The sequence below is a fragment of the Epinephelus fuscoguttatus genome, linkage group LG11 (assembly GCF_011397635.1).
Source record: "Epinephelus fuscoguttatus linkage group LG11, E.fuscoguttatus.final_Chr_v1".
Taxonomy (NCBI): Eukaryota; Metazoa; Chordata; class Actinopteri; order Perciformes; family Serranidae; genus Epinephelus; species Epinephelus fuscoguttatus.
The window spans coordinates 14,087,979-14,101,673 of NC_064762.1; the positions used below are offsets into that span (position 1 = coordinate 14,087,979).

Consider the following 13,695-nt stretch of genomic DNA (forward strand, 5'->3'; position numbering starts at 1 on the left):
GCAGGGGCCATGCTAATCTTCTCTGTATCGATTCCAATTTATTATATGTGCTGCCTGAGCAAGCACACTGTCCATCTGCCGCTGCCTCCCTTTTGACCCCCTCGCTGGGGGAATGACACCTTTGCGACGGGGCTGGCTGGAGGTCTGCAATCCAGACTCGACAGTACTCTGAAATGTCACAGGAGCGAGGGGTGAGGTCTCTCTCTGGTAGATATCAATGTTGTTGCAATTTATACTGCTGGCTAATGCTGTCTGCATGCTCATGCAGGTTTTATTCACAAAAGGATAAGGCCACGACTGCCTGACACTGAGAGGTGGGCGGTGCCCAGTTGGCCTTTCAGGCCGGAGGCTGGACTTGGGTCCCAAGCAATCAACTCCTATGACAGTCCCCCAGACAACTGTGAGCCTCTCCGACAAAATCTGTGCATCTCTTTCTGGAATCAGCCGCACTGTGTAAAGCTCTCTGTGCCAAATCTGTTCCCCTGAGCACTCGGGACATGTCCACCTTTTGATGTCGCCTGTCTCTAACAGCCAGTAGAGAGTGTTGAAACAGAAGGCCCCTCTTGCAGTTGTTTTCATTCTGTTGTCATATACACTCAGGCCCCAAATATGCACACATGCACTAACAGGACCTATACATGCATTCAATGGAGAGATGTCAGAGCGAGGGTGTTGTCTTGGACAGGCACCCTGAGCAGTTTGGGGTTCAGCACCTTGCTCAAGGGCACCTTGGCAGTGCCCAGGAGGCGATTTGGCAGTTGAACCAGCGACCCTCCGCTTCCTAAGCCAAGTCCAAATGGACTGGCGACTGCCGCCACTGTGGACAGGGAGCGCTGGGAATTGCAGCCGCTGACACAGAGCACACCTGCTCAGTTGCTCGCGACCACAACTCGAACCCTAACCCAGATCAAAATGTGGAAAGCGCTTCACGAATTTGCGTGTCATCCTTGCGCAGGGGCCATGCTAATCTTCTCTGTATCGATTCCAATTTATTATATGTGCTGCCTGAGCAAGCACACTGACCATCTGCCGCTGCCTCCTTTTGACCCCTCGCTGGGAATGACACCTTTGCGACGGGGCTGGCTGGAGGTCTGCAATCCAGACTCGACAGTACTCTGAAATGTCACAGGAGCGAGGGTGAGGTCTCTCTCTGGTAGATACCAATGTTGTTGCAATTTATACTGCTGGCTAATGCTGTCTGCATGCTCATGCAGGTTTTATTCACAACAAGGATAAGGCCACGACTGCCTGACACTGAGAGGTGGGCGGTGCCCAGTTGGCCTTTCAGGCCGGAGGCTGGACTTGGGTCCCAAGCAATCAACTCCTATGACACTCCCCCAGACAACTGTGAACCTCTCCGGCAAAATCTGTGCATCTCTTTCTGGAATCAGCCGCACTGTGTAAAGCTCTCTGTGCCAAATCTGTTCCCCTGAGCACTCGGGACATGTCCACCTTTTGATGTCGCCTGTCACTAACAGCCAGTAGAGAGTGTTGAAACAGAAGGCCCCTCTTGCAGTTGTTTTCATTCTGTTGTCATATACACTCAGGCCCCAAATATGCACACATGCACTAACAGGACCTATACCTGCATTGAATGGAGAGATGTCAGAGCGAGGGGTGTTGTCTTGGACAGGCACCCTGAGCAGTTTGGGGTTCAGCGCCTTGCTCAAGGGCACCTTGGCAGTGCCCAGGAGGCGATTTGGCAGTTGAACCAGCAACCCTCCGCTTCCTAAGCCAAGTCCAAATGGACTGAGCGACTGCCGCCACTGTGGACAGGGGAGCGCCGGGAATTGCAGCCGCTGACACAGAGCACACCCGCTCAGTTGCTCGCGACCACAACTCGAACCCTAACCCAGATCAAAATGTAGAAACGCTTCACGAATTTGCATGTCATACTTGCGCAGGGGCCATGCTAATCTTCTCTGTATCGATTCCAATTTATTATATGTGCTGCCTGAGCAAGCACACTGACCATCTGCCGCTGCCTCCCTTTTGACCCCCTCGCTGGGGGAATGACACCTTTGCGACGGGGCTGGCTGGAGGTCTGCAATCCAGACTCGACAGTACTCTGAAATGTCACAGGAGCGAGGGGTGAGGTCTCTCTCTGCTAGATACCAACTTTGTTGCAATTTATACCGCTGGCTAATGTTGTCTGCATACTCATGCAGGTTTTATTCACAAAAAGGATAAGGCCACGACTGCCTGACACTGAGAGGTGGGCGGTGCCCAGTTGGCCTTTCAGGCCGGAGGCTGGACTTGGGCCCCAAGCAATCAACTCCTATGACACTCCCCCAGACAACTGTGAGCCTCTCCGACAAAATCTGTGCATCTCTTTCTGGAATCAGCCGCACTGTGTAAAGCTCTCTGTGCCAAATCTGTTCCCCTGAGCACTCGGGACATGTCCACCTTTTGATGTCGCCTGTCACTAACAGCCAGTAGAGAGTGTTGAAACAGAAGGCCCCTCTTGCAGCTGTTTTCATTCTGTTGTCATATACACTCAGGCCCCAAATATGCACACATGCATTCAATGGAGAGATGTCAGAGCGAGGGGTGTTGTCTTGGACAGGCACCCTGAGCAGTTTGGGGTTCAGCGCCTTGCTCAAGGGCACCTTGGCAGTGCCCAGGAGGCGATTTGGCAGTTGAACCAGCGACCCTCCGCTTCCTAAGCCAAGTCCAAATGGACTGGCGACTGCCGCCACTGTGGACAGGAGCGCCTGGGAATTGCAGCCGCTGACACAGAGCACACCCGCTCAGTTGCTCGCGACCACAACTCGAACCCTAACCTAGATCAAAATGTGGAAACGCTTCACGCAATTTGCGTGTCATACTTGCGCAGGGGCCATGCTAATCTTCTCTGTATCGATTCCAATTTATTATATGTGCTGCCTGAGCAAGCACACTGACCATCTGCCGCTGCCTCCTTTTGACCCCTCGCTGGGGGAATGACACCTTTGCGACGGGGCTGGCTGGAGGTCTGCAATCCAGACTCGACAGTACTCTGAAATGTCACAGGAGCGAGGGGTGAGGTCTCTCTCTGCTAGATACCAACTTTGTTGCAATTTATACCGCTGGCTAATGTTGTCTGCATACTCATGCAGGTTTTATTCACAAAAAGGATAAGGCCACGACTGCCTGACACTGAAGTGGGCGGTGCCCAGTTGGCCTTTCAGGCCGGAGGCTGGACTTGGGCCCCAAGCAATCAACTCCTATGACACTCCCCCAGACAACTGTGAGCCTCTCCGACAAAATCTGTGCATCTCTTTCTGGAATCAGCCGCACTGTGTAAAGCTCTCTGTGCCAAATCTGTTCCCCTGAGCACTCCGGACATGTCCACCCTTTGATGTCGCCTGTCTCTAACAGCCAGTAGAGAGTGTCGAAACAGAAGGCCCCTCTTGCCTGTTGTTTTCATTCTGTTGTCATATACACTCAGGCCCCAAATACGCGCACATGCACTAACAGGACCTATACATGCATTCAATGGAGAGATGTCAGAGCGAGGGGTGCTGTCTTGGACAGGCACCCTGAGCAGTTTGGGGTTCAGCACCTTGCTCAAGGGCACCTTGGCAGTGCCCAGGAGGTGATTTGGCAGTTGAACCAGTGACCCTCCGCTTCCTAAGCCAAGTCCAAATGGACTGAGCGACTGCCGCCACTGTGGACAGGGGAGCGCTGGGAATTGCAGCCGCTGACACAGAGCACACCCGCTCAGTTGCTCGCGACCACAACTCGAACCTTAACCCAGATCAAAATGTGGAAACGCTTCACGAATTTGCGTGTCATCCTTGCGCAGGGGCCATGCTAATCTTCTCTGTATCGATTCCAATTTATTATATGTGCTGCCTGAGAAAGCACACTGACCATCTGCCGCTGCCTCCTTTTGACCCCTCGCTGGGAATGACACCTTTGCGACGGGGCTGGCTGGAGGTCTGCAATCCAGACTCAGTACTCTGAAATGTCACAGGAGCGAGGGGTGAGGTCTCTCTCTGCTAGATACCAACTGTGGTGCAATTTATACCGCTGGCTAATGTTGTCTGCATACTCATGCAGGTTTTATTCACAAAAAGGATAAGGCCACGACTGCCTGACACTGAGAAGTGGGCGGTGCCCAGTTGGCCTTTCAGGCCGGAGGCTGGACTTGGGCCCCAAGCAATCAACTCCTATGACACTCCCCCAGACAACTGTGAGCCTCTCCGACGAAATCTGTGCATCTCTTTCTGGAATCAGCCGCACTGTGTAAAGCTCTCTGTGCCAAATCTGTTCCCCTGAGCACTCGGGACATGTCCACCTTTTGATGTCGCCTGTCTCTAACAGCCAGTAGAGAGTGCTGAAACAGAAGGCCCCTCTTGCCTGTTGTTTTCATTCTGTTGTCATATACACTCAGGCCCCAAATATGCACACATGCACTAACAGGACCTATACATGCATTCAATGGAGAGATGTCAGAGCGAGGTGCTGTCTTGGACAGGCGCCCTGAGCAGTTTGAGTTCAGCGCCTTGCTCAAGGGGACCTTGGCAGTGCCCAGGAGGTGATTTGGCAGTTGAACCAGTGACCCTCCGCTTCCTAAGCCAAGTCCAAATGGACTGGCGACTGCCGCCACTGTGGACAGGGAGCGCTGGGAATTGCAGCCGCTGACACAGAGCACACCCGCTCAGTTGCTCGCGACCACAACTCGAACCTCACCCAGATCAAATATGGACGCTTCACGAATTTGCATGTCATCCTTGCGCAGGGGCCATGCTAATCTTCTCTGTATCGATTCCAATTTATTATATGTGCTGCCTGAGCAAGCACACTGACCATCTGCCGCTGCCTCCCTTTTGACCCCCTCGCTGGGAATGACACCTTTGCGACGGGGCTGGCTGGAGGTCTGCAATCCAGACTCGACAGTACTCTGAAATGTCACAGGAGGCGAGGGTGAGGTCTCTCTCTGGTAGATATCAACGTTGTTGCAATTTATACTGCTGGCTAATGCTGTCTGCATGCTCATGCAGGTTTTATTCACAAAAAGGATAAGGCCACGACTGCCTGACACTGAGAGGTGGGCGGTGCCCAGTTGGCCTTTCAGGCCGGAGGCTGGACTTGGGTCCCAAGCAATCAACTCCTATGACAGTCCCCCAGACAACTGTGAGCCTCTCCGACAAAATCTGTGCATCTCTTTCTGGAATCAGCGCACTGTGTAAAGCTCTCTGTGCCAAATCTGTTCCCTGAGCACTCGGGACATGTCCACCTTTTGATGTCGCCTGTCTCTAACAGCCAGTAGAGAGTGTTGAAACAGAAGGCCCCTCTTGCAGTTGTTTTCATTCTGTTGTCATATACACTCAGGCCCCAAATATGCACACATGCACTAACAGGACCTATACATGCATTCAGTGACGAGATGTCAGAGCGAGGGGTGCTGTCTTGGACAGGCACCTGAGCAGTTTGGGGTTCAGCGCCTTGCTCAAGGGCACCTTGGCAGTGCCCAGGAGGCGATTTGGCAGTTGAACCAGCGACCCTCCGCTTCCTAAGCCAAGTCCAAATGGACTGAGCGACTGCCGCCACTGTGGACAGGGGAGCGCCGGGAATTGCAGCCGTTGACACAGAGCACACCTGCTCAGTTGCTCGCGACCACAACTCGAACCCTAACCCAGATCAAAATGTGGAAACGCTTCACGAATTTGCGTGTCATCCTTGCGCAGGGGCCATGCTAATCTTCTCTGTATCGATTCCAATTTATTATATGTGCTGCCTGAGCAAGCACACTGACCATCTGCCGCTGCCTCCCTTTTGACCCCCTCGCTGGGGGAATGACACCTTTGCGACGGGGCTGGCTGGAGGTCTGCAATCCAGACTCGACAGTACTCTGAAATGTCACAGGAGCGAGGGGTGAGGTCTCTCTCTGGTAGATACCAACGTTGTTGCAATTTATACTGCTGGCTAATGCTGTCTGCATGCTCATGCAGGTTTTATTCACAAAAAGGATAAGGCCACGACTGCCTGACACTGAGAGGTGGGCGGTGCCCAGTTGGCCTTTCAGGCCGGAGGCTGGACTTGGGTCCCAAGCAATCAACTCCTATGACACTCCCCCAGACAACTGTGAACCTCTCCGGCAAAATCTGTGCATCTCTTTCTGGAATCAGCCGCACTGTGTAAAGCTCTCTGTGCCAAATCTGTTCCCCTGAGCACTCGGGACATGTCCACCTTTTGATGTCGCCTGTCACTAACAGCCAGTAGAGAGTGTTGAAACAGAAGGCCCCTCTTGCAGTTGTTTTCATTCTGTTGTCATATACACTCAGGCCCCAAATATGCACACATGCACTAACAGGACCTATACATGCATTGAATGGAGAGATGTCAGAGCGAGGGGTGTTGTCTTGGACAGGCACCCTGAGCAGTTTGGGGTTCAGCGCCTTGCTCAAGGGCACCTTGGCAGTGCCCAGGAGGCGATTTGGCAGTTGAACCAGCGACCCTCCGCTTCCTAAGCCAAGTCCAAATGGACTGAGCGACTGCCGCCACTGTGGACAGGGGAGCGCCGGGAATTGCAGCCGCTGACACAGAGCACACCCGCTCAGTTGCTCGCGACCACAACTCGAACCCTAACCCAGATCAAAATGTGGAAACGCTTCCGAATTTGCGTGTCATCCTTGCGCAGGGGCCATGCTAATCTTCTCTGTATCGATTCCAATTTATTATATGTGCTGCCTGAGCAAGCACACTGACCATCTGCCGCTGCCTCCTTTTGACCCCTCGCTGGGAAATGACACCTTTGCGACGGGGCTGGCTGGAGGTCTGCAATCCAGACTCGACAGTACTCTGAAATGTCACAGGAGCGAGGGTGAGGTCTCTCTGCTAGATACCAACTTTGTTGCAATTTATACCGCTGGCTAATGCTGTCTGCATACTCATGCAGGTTTTATTCACAAAAAGGATAAGGCCACGACTGCCTGACACTGAGAGGTGGGCGGTGCCCAGTTGGCCTTTCAGGCCGGAGGCTGGACTTGGGCCCCAAGCAATCAACTCCTATGACACTCCCCGAGACAACTGTGAGCCTCTCCGGCAAAATCTGTGCATCTCTTTCTGGAATCAGCCGCACTGTGTAAAGCTCTCTGTGCCAAATCTGTTCCCCTGAGCACTCGGGACATGTCCACCTTTTGATGTCGCCTGTCACTAACAGCCAGTAGAGAGTGTTGAAACAGAAGGCCCCTCTTGCAGTTGTTTTCATTCTGTTGTCATATACACTCAGGCCCCAACATGCACTAACAGGACCTATACATGCATTGAATGGAGAGATGTCAGAGCGAGGGGTGTTGTCTTGGACAGGCACCCTGAGCAGTTTGGGGTTCAGCGCCTTGCTCAAGGGCACCTTGGCAGTGCCCAGGAGGCGATTTGGCAGTTGAACCAGCGACCCTCCGCTTCCTAAGCCAAGTCCAAATGGACTGGCGACTGCCGCCACTGTGGACAGGGGAGCGCCGGGAATTGCAGCCGCTGACACAGAGCACACCCGCTCAGTTGCTCGCGACCACAACTCGAACCCTAACCCAGATCAAAATGTAGAAACGCTTCACGAATTTGCATGTCATACTTGCGCAGGGGCCATGCTAATCTTCTCTGTATCGATTCCAATTTATTATATGTGCTGCCTGAGCAAGCACACTGACCATCTGCCGCTGCCTCCCTTTTGACCCCCTCGCTGGGGGAATGACACCTTTGCGACGGGGCTGGCTGGAGGTCTGCAATCCAGACTCGACAGTACTCTGAAATGTCACAGGAGCGAGGGGTGAGGTCTCTCTCTGCTAGATACCAACTTTGTTGCAATTTATACCGCTGGCTAATGCTGTCTGCATGCTCATGCAGGTTTTATTCACAAAAGGATAAGGCCACGACTGCCTGACACTGAGAGGTGGGCGGTGCCCAGTTGGCCTTTCAGGCCGGAGGCTGGACTTGGGCCCCAAGCAATCAACTCCTATGACACTCCCCAGACAACTGTGAGCCTCTCCGACAAAATCTGTGCATCTCTTTCTGGAATCAGCCGCACTGTGTAAAGCTCTCTGTGCCAAATCTGTTCCCCTGAGCACTCGGACATGTCCACCCTTTGATGTCGCCTGTCTCTAACAGCCAGTAGAGAGTGTCGAAACAGAAGGCCCCTCTTGCCTGTTGTTTTCATTCTGTTGTCATATACACTCAGGCCCCAAATATGCACATGCACTAACAGGACCTATACATGCATTGCAATGGAGAGATGTCAGAGCGAGGGGTGCTGTCTTGGACAGGCGCCCCGAGCAGTTTGGAGTTCAGCGCCTTGCTCAAGGGGACCTTGGCAGTGCCCAGGAGGTGATTTGGCAGTTGAACCAGTGACCCTCCGCTTCCTAAGCCAAGTCCAAATGGACTGAGCGACTGCCGCCACTGTGGACAGGGGAGCGCTGGGAATTGCAGCCGCTGACACAGAGCACACCGCTCAGTTGCTCGCGACCACAACTCGAACCCTAACCCAGATCAAAATGTGGAAACGCTTCACGCAATTTGCGTGTCATCCTTGCGCAGGGGCCATGCTAATCTTCTCTGTATCGATTCCAATTTATTATATGTGCTGCCTGAGCAAGCACACTGACCATCTGCCGCTGCCTCCTTTTGACCCCTCGCTGGGAATGACACCTTTGCGACGGGGCTGGCTGGAGGTCTGCAATCCAGACTCGACAGTACTCTGAAATGTCACAGGAGCGAGGGTGAGGTCTCTCTCTGGTAGATACCAACGTTGTTGCAATTTATACTGCTGGCTAATGCTGTCTGCATGCTCTTGCAGGTTTTATTCACAAAAGGATAAGGCCACGACTGCCTGACACTGAGAGGTGGGCGGTGCCCAGTTGGCCTTTCAGGCCGGAGGCTGGACTTGGGCCCCAAGCAATCAACTCCTATGACACTCCCCCAGACAACTGTGAGCCTCTCCGACAAAATCTGTGCATCTCTTTCTGGAATCAGCCGCACTGTGTAAAGCTCTCTGTGCCAAATCTGTTCCCCTGAGCACTCGGGACATGTCCACCTTTGATGTCGCCTGTCTCTAACAGCCAGTAGAGAGTGTCGAAACAGAAGGCCCCTCTTGCACTTGTCTTCATTCTGTTGTCATATACACTCAGGCCCCAAATATGCACACATGCACTAACAGGACCTATACATGCATTCAATGAAGAGATGTCAGAGCGAGGGGTGCTGTCTTGGACAGGCACCCTGAGCAGTTTGGGGTTCAGCGCCTTGCTCAAGGGCACCTTGGCAGTGCCCAGGAGGCGATTTGGCAGTTGAACCAGCGACCCTCCGCTTCCTAAGCCAAGTCCAAATGGACTGAGCGACTGCCGCCACTGTGGACAGGGGAGCGCTGGGAATTGCAGCCGCTGACACAGAGCACACCCGCTCAGTTGCTCGCGACCACAACTCGAACCTTAACCCAGATCAAAATGCGGAAGCGCTTCACGAATTTGCGTGTCATCCTTGCGCAGGGGCCATGCTAATCTTCTCTGTATCGATTCCAATTTATTATATGTGCTGCCTGAGCAAGCACACTGACCATCGGCCGCTGCCTCCCTTTTGCCCCCCTCGCTGGGTGAATGACACCTGTGCGACGGGGCTGGCTGGAGGTCTGCAATCCAGACTCGACAGTACTCTGAAATGTCACAGGAGCGAGGGGTGAGGTCTCTCTCTGGTAGATACCAACGTTGTTGCAATTTATACTGCTGGCTAATGCTGTCTGCATGCTCATGCAGGTTTTATTCACAAAAAGGATAAGGCCACGACTGCCTGACACTGAGAGGTGGGCGGTGCCCAGTTGGCCTTTCAGGCCGGAGGCTGGACTTGGGTCCCAAGCAATCAACTCCTATGACACTCCCCCAGACAACTGTGAACCTCTCCGACAAAATCTGTGCATCTCTTTCTGGAATCAGCCGCACTGTGTAAAGCTCTCTGTGCCAAATCTGTTCCCCTGAGCACTCGGGACATGTCCACCTTTTGATGTCGCCTGTCACTAACAGCCAGTAGAGAGTGTTGAAACAGAAGGCCCCTCTTGCAGTTGTTTTCATTCTGTTGTCATATACACTCAGGCCCCAAATATGCACACATGCACTAACAGGACCTATACATGCATTGAATGGAGAGATGTCAGAGCGAGGGGTGTTGTCTTGGACAGGCACCCTGAGCAGTTTGGGGTTCAGCGCCTTGCTCAAGGGCACCTTGGCAGTGCCCAGGAGGCGATTTGGCAGTTGAACCAGCGACCCTCCGCTTCCTAAGCCAAGTCCAAATGGACTGAGCGACTGCCGCCACTGTGGACAGGGGAGCGCCAGGAATTGCAGCCGCTGACACAGAGCACACCCGCTCAGTTGCTCGCGACCACAACTGGAACCCTAACCCAGATCAAAATGTGGAAACGCTTCACGAATTTGCATGTCATACTTGCGCAGGGGCCATGCTAATCTTCTCTGTATCGATTCCAATTTATTATATGTGCTGCCTGAGCAAGCACACTGACCATCTGCCGCTGCCTCCCTTTTGACCCCTCGCTGGGGAATGACACCTTTGCGACGGGCTGGCTGGAGGTCTGCAATCCAGACTCGACAGTACTCTGAAATGTCACAGGAGCGAGGGGTGAGGTCTCTCTCTGCTAGATACCAACTTTGTTGCAATTTATACCGCTGGCTAATGTTGTCTGCATACTCATGCAGGTTTTATTCACAAAAAGGATAAGGCCACGACTGCCTGACACTGAGAAGTGGGCGGTGCCCAGTTGGCCTTTCAGGCCGGAGGCTGGACTTGGGCCCCAAGCAATCAACTCCTATGACACTCCCCCAGACAACTGTGAGCCTCTCCGACAAAATCTGTGCATCTCTTTCTGGAATCAGCCGCACTGTGTAAAGCTCTCTGTGCCAAATCTGTTCCCCTGAGCACTCGGGACATGTCCACCTTTTGATGTCGCCTGTCTCTAACAGCCAGTAGAGAGTGTTGAAACAGAAGGCCCCTCTTGCAGTTGTTTTCATTCTGTTGTCATATACACTCAGGCCCCAAATATGCACACATGCACTAACAGGACCTATACATGCATTCAATGGAGAGATGTCAGAGCGAGGGGTGTTGTCTTGGACAGGCACCCTGAGCAGTTTGGGGTTCAGCGCCTTGCTCAAGGGCACCTTGGCAGTGCCCAGGAGGCGATTTGGCAGTTGAACCAGCGACCCTCCGCTTCCTAAGCCAAGTCCAAATGGACTGAGCGACTGCCGCCACTGTGGACAGGGGAGCGCCAGGAATTGCAGCCGCTGACACAGAGCACACCCGCTCAGTTGCTCGCGACCACAACTCGAACCTTAACCCAGATCAAAATGTGGAAACGCTTCACGAATTTGTGTCATCCTTGCGCAGGGCCATGCTAATCTTCTCTGTATCGATTCCAATTTATTATATGTGCTGCCTGAGCAAGCACACTGACCATCTGCCGCTGCCTCCTTTGACCCCTCGCTGGGGAATGACACCTTTGCGACGGGCTGGCTGGAGGTCTGCAATCCAGACTCGACAGTACTCTGAAATGTCACAGGAGCGAGGGGTGAGGTCTCTCTCTGCTAGATACCAACTTTGTTGCAATTTATACCGCTGGCTAATGTTGTCTGCATACTCATGCAGGTTTTATTCACAAAAAGGATAAGGCCACGACTGCCTGACACTGAGAAGTGGGCGGTGCCCAGTTGGCCTTTCAGGCCGGAGGCTGGACTTGGGCCCCAAGCAATCAACTCCTATGACACTCCCCCAGACAACTGTGAGCCTCTCCGACAAAATCTGTGCATCTCTTTCTGGAATCAGCCGCACTGTGTAAAGCTCTCTGTGCCAAATCTGTTCCCCTGAGCACTCGGACATGTCCACCTTTGATGTCGCCTGTCTCTAACAGCCAGTAGAGAGTGTCGAAACAGAAGGCCCCTCTTGCCTGTTGTTTTCATTCTGTTGTCATATACACTCAGGCCCCAAATACGCGCACATGCACTAACAGGACCTATACATGCATGCAATGGAGAGATGTCAGAGCGAGGGGTGCTGTCTTGGACAGGCGCCCCGAGCAGTTTGGAGTTCAGCGCCTTGCTCAAGGGGACCTTGGCAGTGCCCAGGAGGTGATTTGGCAGTTGAACCAGTGACCCTCCGCTTCCTAAGCCAAGTCCAAATGGACTGAGCGACTGCCGCCACTGTGGACAGGGGAGCGCTGGGAATTGCAGCCGCTGACACAGAGCACACCGCTCAGTTGCTCGCGACCACAACTCGAACCCTAACCCAGATCAAAATGTGGAAACGCTTCACGAATTTGCGTGTCATCCTTGCGCAGGGGCCATGCTAATCTTCTCTGTATCGATTCCAATTTATTATATGTGCTGCCTGAGCAAGCACACTGACCATCTGCCGCTGCCTCCCTTTTGACCCCTCGCTGGGGAATGACACCTTTGCGACGGGGCTGGCTGGAGGTCTGCAATCCAGACTCGACAGTACTCTGAAATGTCACAGGAGCGAGGGTGAGGTCTCTCTCTGCTAGATACCAACGTTGTTGCAATTTATACTGCTGGCTAATGCTGTCTGCATGCTCATGCAGGTTTTATTCACAAAAAGGATAAGGCCACGACTGCCTGACACTGAGAGGTGGGCGGTGCCCAGTTGGCCTTTCAGGCCGGAGGCTGGACTTGGGTCCCAAGCAATCAACTCCTATGACAGTCCCCCAGACAACTGTGAGCCTCTCCGACAAAATCTGTGCATCTCTTTCTGGAATCAGCCGCACTGTGTAAAGCTCTCTGTGCCAAATCTGTTCCCCTGAGCACTCGGGACATGTCCACCCTTTGATGTCGCCTGTCTCTAACAGCCAGTAGAGAGTGTCGAAACAGAAGGCCCCTCTTGCCTGTTGTTTTCATTCTGTTGTCATATACACTCAGGCCCCAAATACGCGCACATGCACTAACAGGACCTATACATGCATGCAATGGAGAGATGTCAGAGCGAGGGGTGCTGTCTTGGACAGGCGCCCCGAGCAGTTTGGAGTTCAGCTCCTTGCTCAATGGGACCTTGGCAGTGCCCAGGAGGTGATTTGGCAGTTGAACCAGTGACCCTCCGCTTCCTAAGCCAAGTCCAAATGGACTGAGCGACTGCCGCCACTGTGGACAGGGGAGCGCTGGGAATTGCAGCCGCTGACACAGAGCACACCCGCTCAGTTGCTCGCGACCACAACTCGAACCCTAACCTAGATCAAAATATGGAAACGCTTCACGAATTTGCGTGTCATCCTTGCGCAGGGGCCATGCTAATCTTCTCTGTATCGATTCCAATTTATTATATGTGCTGCCTGAGCAAGCACACTGACCATCTGCCGCTGCCTCCCTTTTGACCCCCTCGCTGGGGGAATGACACCTTTGCGACGGGGCTGGCTGGAGGTCTGCAATCCAGACTCGACAGTACTCTGAAATGTCACAGGAGCGAGGGGTGAGGTCTCTCTCTGGTAGATACCAACGTTGTTGCAATTTATACTGCTGGCTAATGCTGTCTGCATGCTCATGCAGGTTTTATTCACAAAAAGGATAAGGCCACGACTGCCTGACACTGAGAGGTGGGCGGTGCCCAGTTGGCCTTTCAGGCCGGAGGCTGGACTTGGGTCCCAAGCAATCAACTCCTATGACAGTCCCCCAGACAACTGTGAGCCTCTCCGACAAAATCTGTGCATCTCTT

At 53.2% G+C, this 13,695-nt stretch overlaps 1 protein-coding gene and 15 non-coding genes across 16 annotated transcripts in view; all 16 read right to left on the reverse strand.

Annotated features, from left to right (window-relative positions):
* LOC125897671 (U6 spliceosomal RNA) overlaps positions 1–66 on the reverse strand; it is a 107-nt gene extending 41 nt beyond the window's left edge. Inside the window, exon 1 of the small nuclear RNA XR_007450471.1 lies at positions 1–66. This exon is cut by the window's left edge and continues 41 nt beyond it. This is a non-coding gene — a small nuclear RNA (U6 spliceosomal RNA).
* si:dkey-71h2.2 (low density lipoprotein receptor adapter protein 1) overlaps positions 1–13,695 on the reverse strand; it is a 120,669-nt gene that overhangs the window by 35,690 nt on the left and 71,284 nt on the right.
* On the reverse strand, positions 911–1,017 carry LOC125897693 (U6 spliceosomal RNA). The gene has a single exon (XR_007450491.1). It is a non-coding gene; the product is annotated as a U6 spliceosomal RNA (small nuclear RNA).
* Positions 1,860–1,966, reverse strand: LOC125897700 (U6 spliceosomal RNA). The gene has a single exon (XR_007450498.1). It is a non-coding gene; the product is annotated as a U6 spliceosomal RNA (small nuclear RNA).
* Positions 2,791–2,898, reverse strand: LOC125897699 (U6 spliceosomal RNA). The gene has a single exon (XR_007450497.1). It is a non-coding gene; the product is annotated as a U6 spliceosomal RNA (small nuclear RNA).
* LOC125897670 (U6 spliceosomal RNA) lies at positions 3,743–3,849 on the reverse strand. Its single transcript, XR_007450470.1, has one exon. It is a non-coding gene; the product is annotated as a U6 spliceosomal RNA (small nuclear RNA).
* LOC125897694 (U6 spliceosomal RNA) lies at positions 4,682–4,788 on the reverse strand. The gene has a single exon (XR_007450492.1). It is a non-coding gene; the product is annotated as a U6 spliceosomal RNA (small nuclear RNA).
* Positions 5,631–5,737, reverse strand: LOC125897675 (U6 spliceosomal RNA). Its single transcript, XR_007450475.1, has one exon. It is a non-coding gene; the product is annotated as a U6 spliceosomal RNA (small nuclear RNA).
* On the reverse strand, positions 6,584–6,690 carry LOC125897695 (U6 spliceosomal RNA). The gene has a single exon (XR_007450493.1). It is a non-coding gene; the product is annotated as a U6 spliceosomal RNA (small nuclear RNA).
* LOC125897701 (U6 spliceosomal RNA) lies at positions 7,522–7,628 on the reverse strand. The gene has a single exon (XR_007450499.1). It is a non-coding gene; the product is annotated as a U6 spliceosomal RNA (small nuclear RNA).
* Positions 8,472–8,579, reverse strand: LOC125897691 (U6 spliceosomal RNA). Its single transcript, XR_007450489.1, has one exon. It is a non-coding gene; the product is annotated as a U6 spliceosomal RNA (small nuclear RNA).
* On the reverse strand, positions 9,420–9,526 carry LOC125897692 (U6 spliceosomal RNA). Its single transcript, XR_007450490.1, has one exon. It is a non-coding gene; the product is annotated as a U6 spliceosomal RNA (small nuclear RNA).
* LOC125897697 (U6 spliceosomal RNA) lies at positions 10,374–10,480 on the reverse strand. The gene has a single exon (XR_007450495.1). It is a non-coding gene; the product is annotated as a U6 spliceosomal RNA (small nuclear RNA).
* On the reverse strand, positions 11,325–11,428 carry LOC125897638 (U6 spliceosomal RNA). Its single transcript, XR_007450446.1, has one exon. It is a non-coding gene; the product is annotated as a U6 spliceosomal RNA (small nuclear RNA).
* Positions 12,269–12,375, reverse strand: LOC125897676 (U6 spliceosomal RNA). The gene has a single exon (XR_007450476.1). It is a non-coding gene; the product is annotated as a U6 spliceosomal RNA (small nuclear RNA).
* On the reverse strand, positions 13,221–13,327 carry LOC125897668 (U6 spliceosomal RNA). Its single transcript, XR_007450468.1, has one exon. It is a non-coding gene; the product is annotated as a U6 spliceosomal RNA (small nuclear RNA).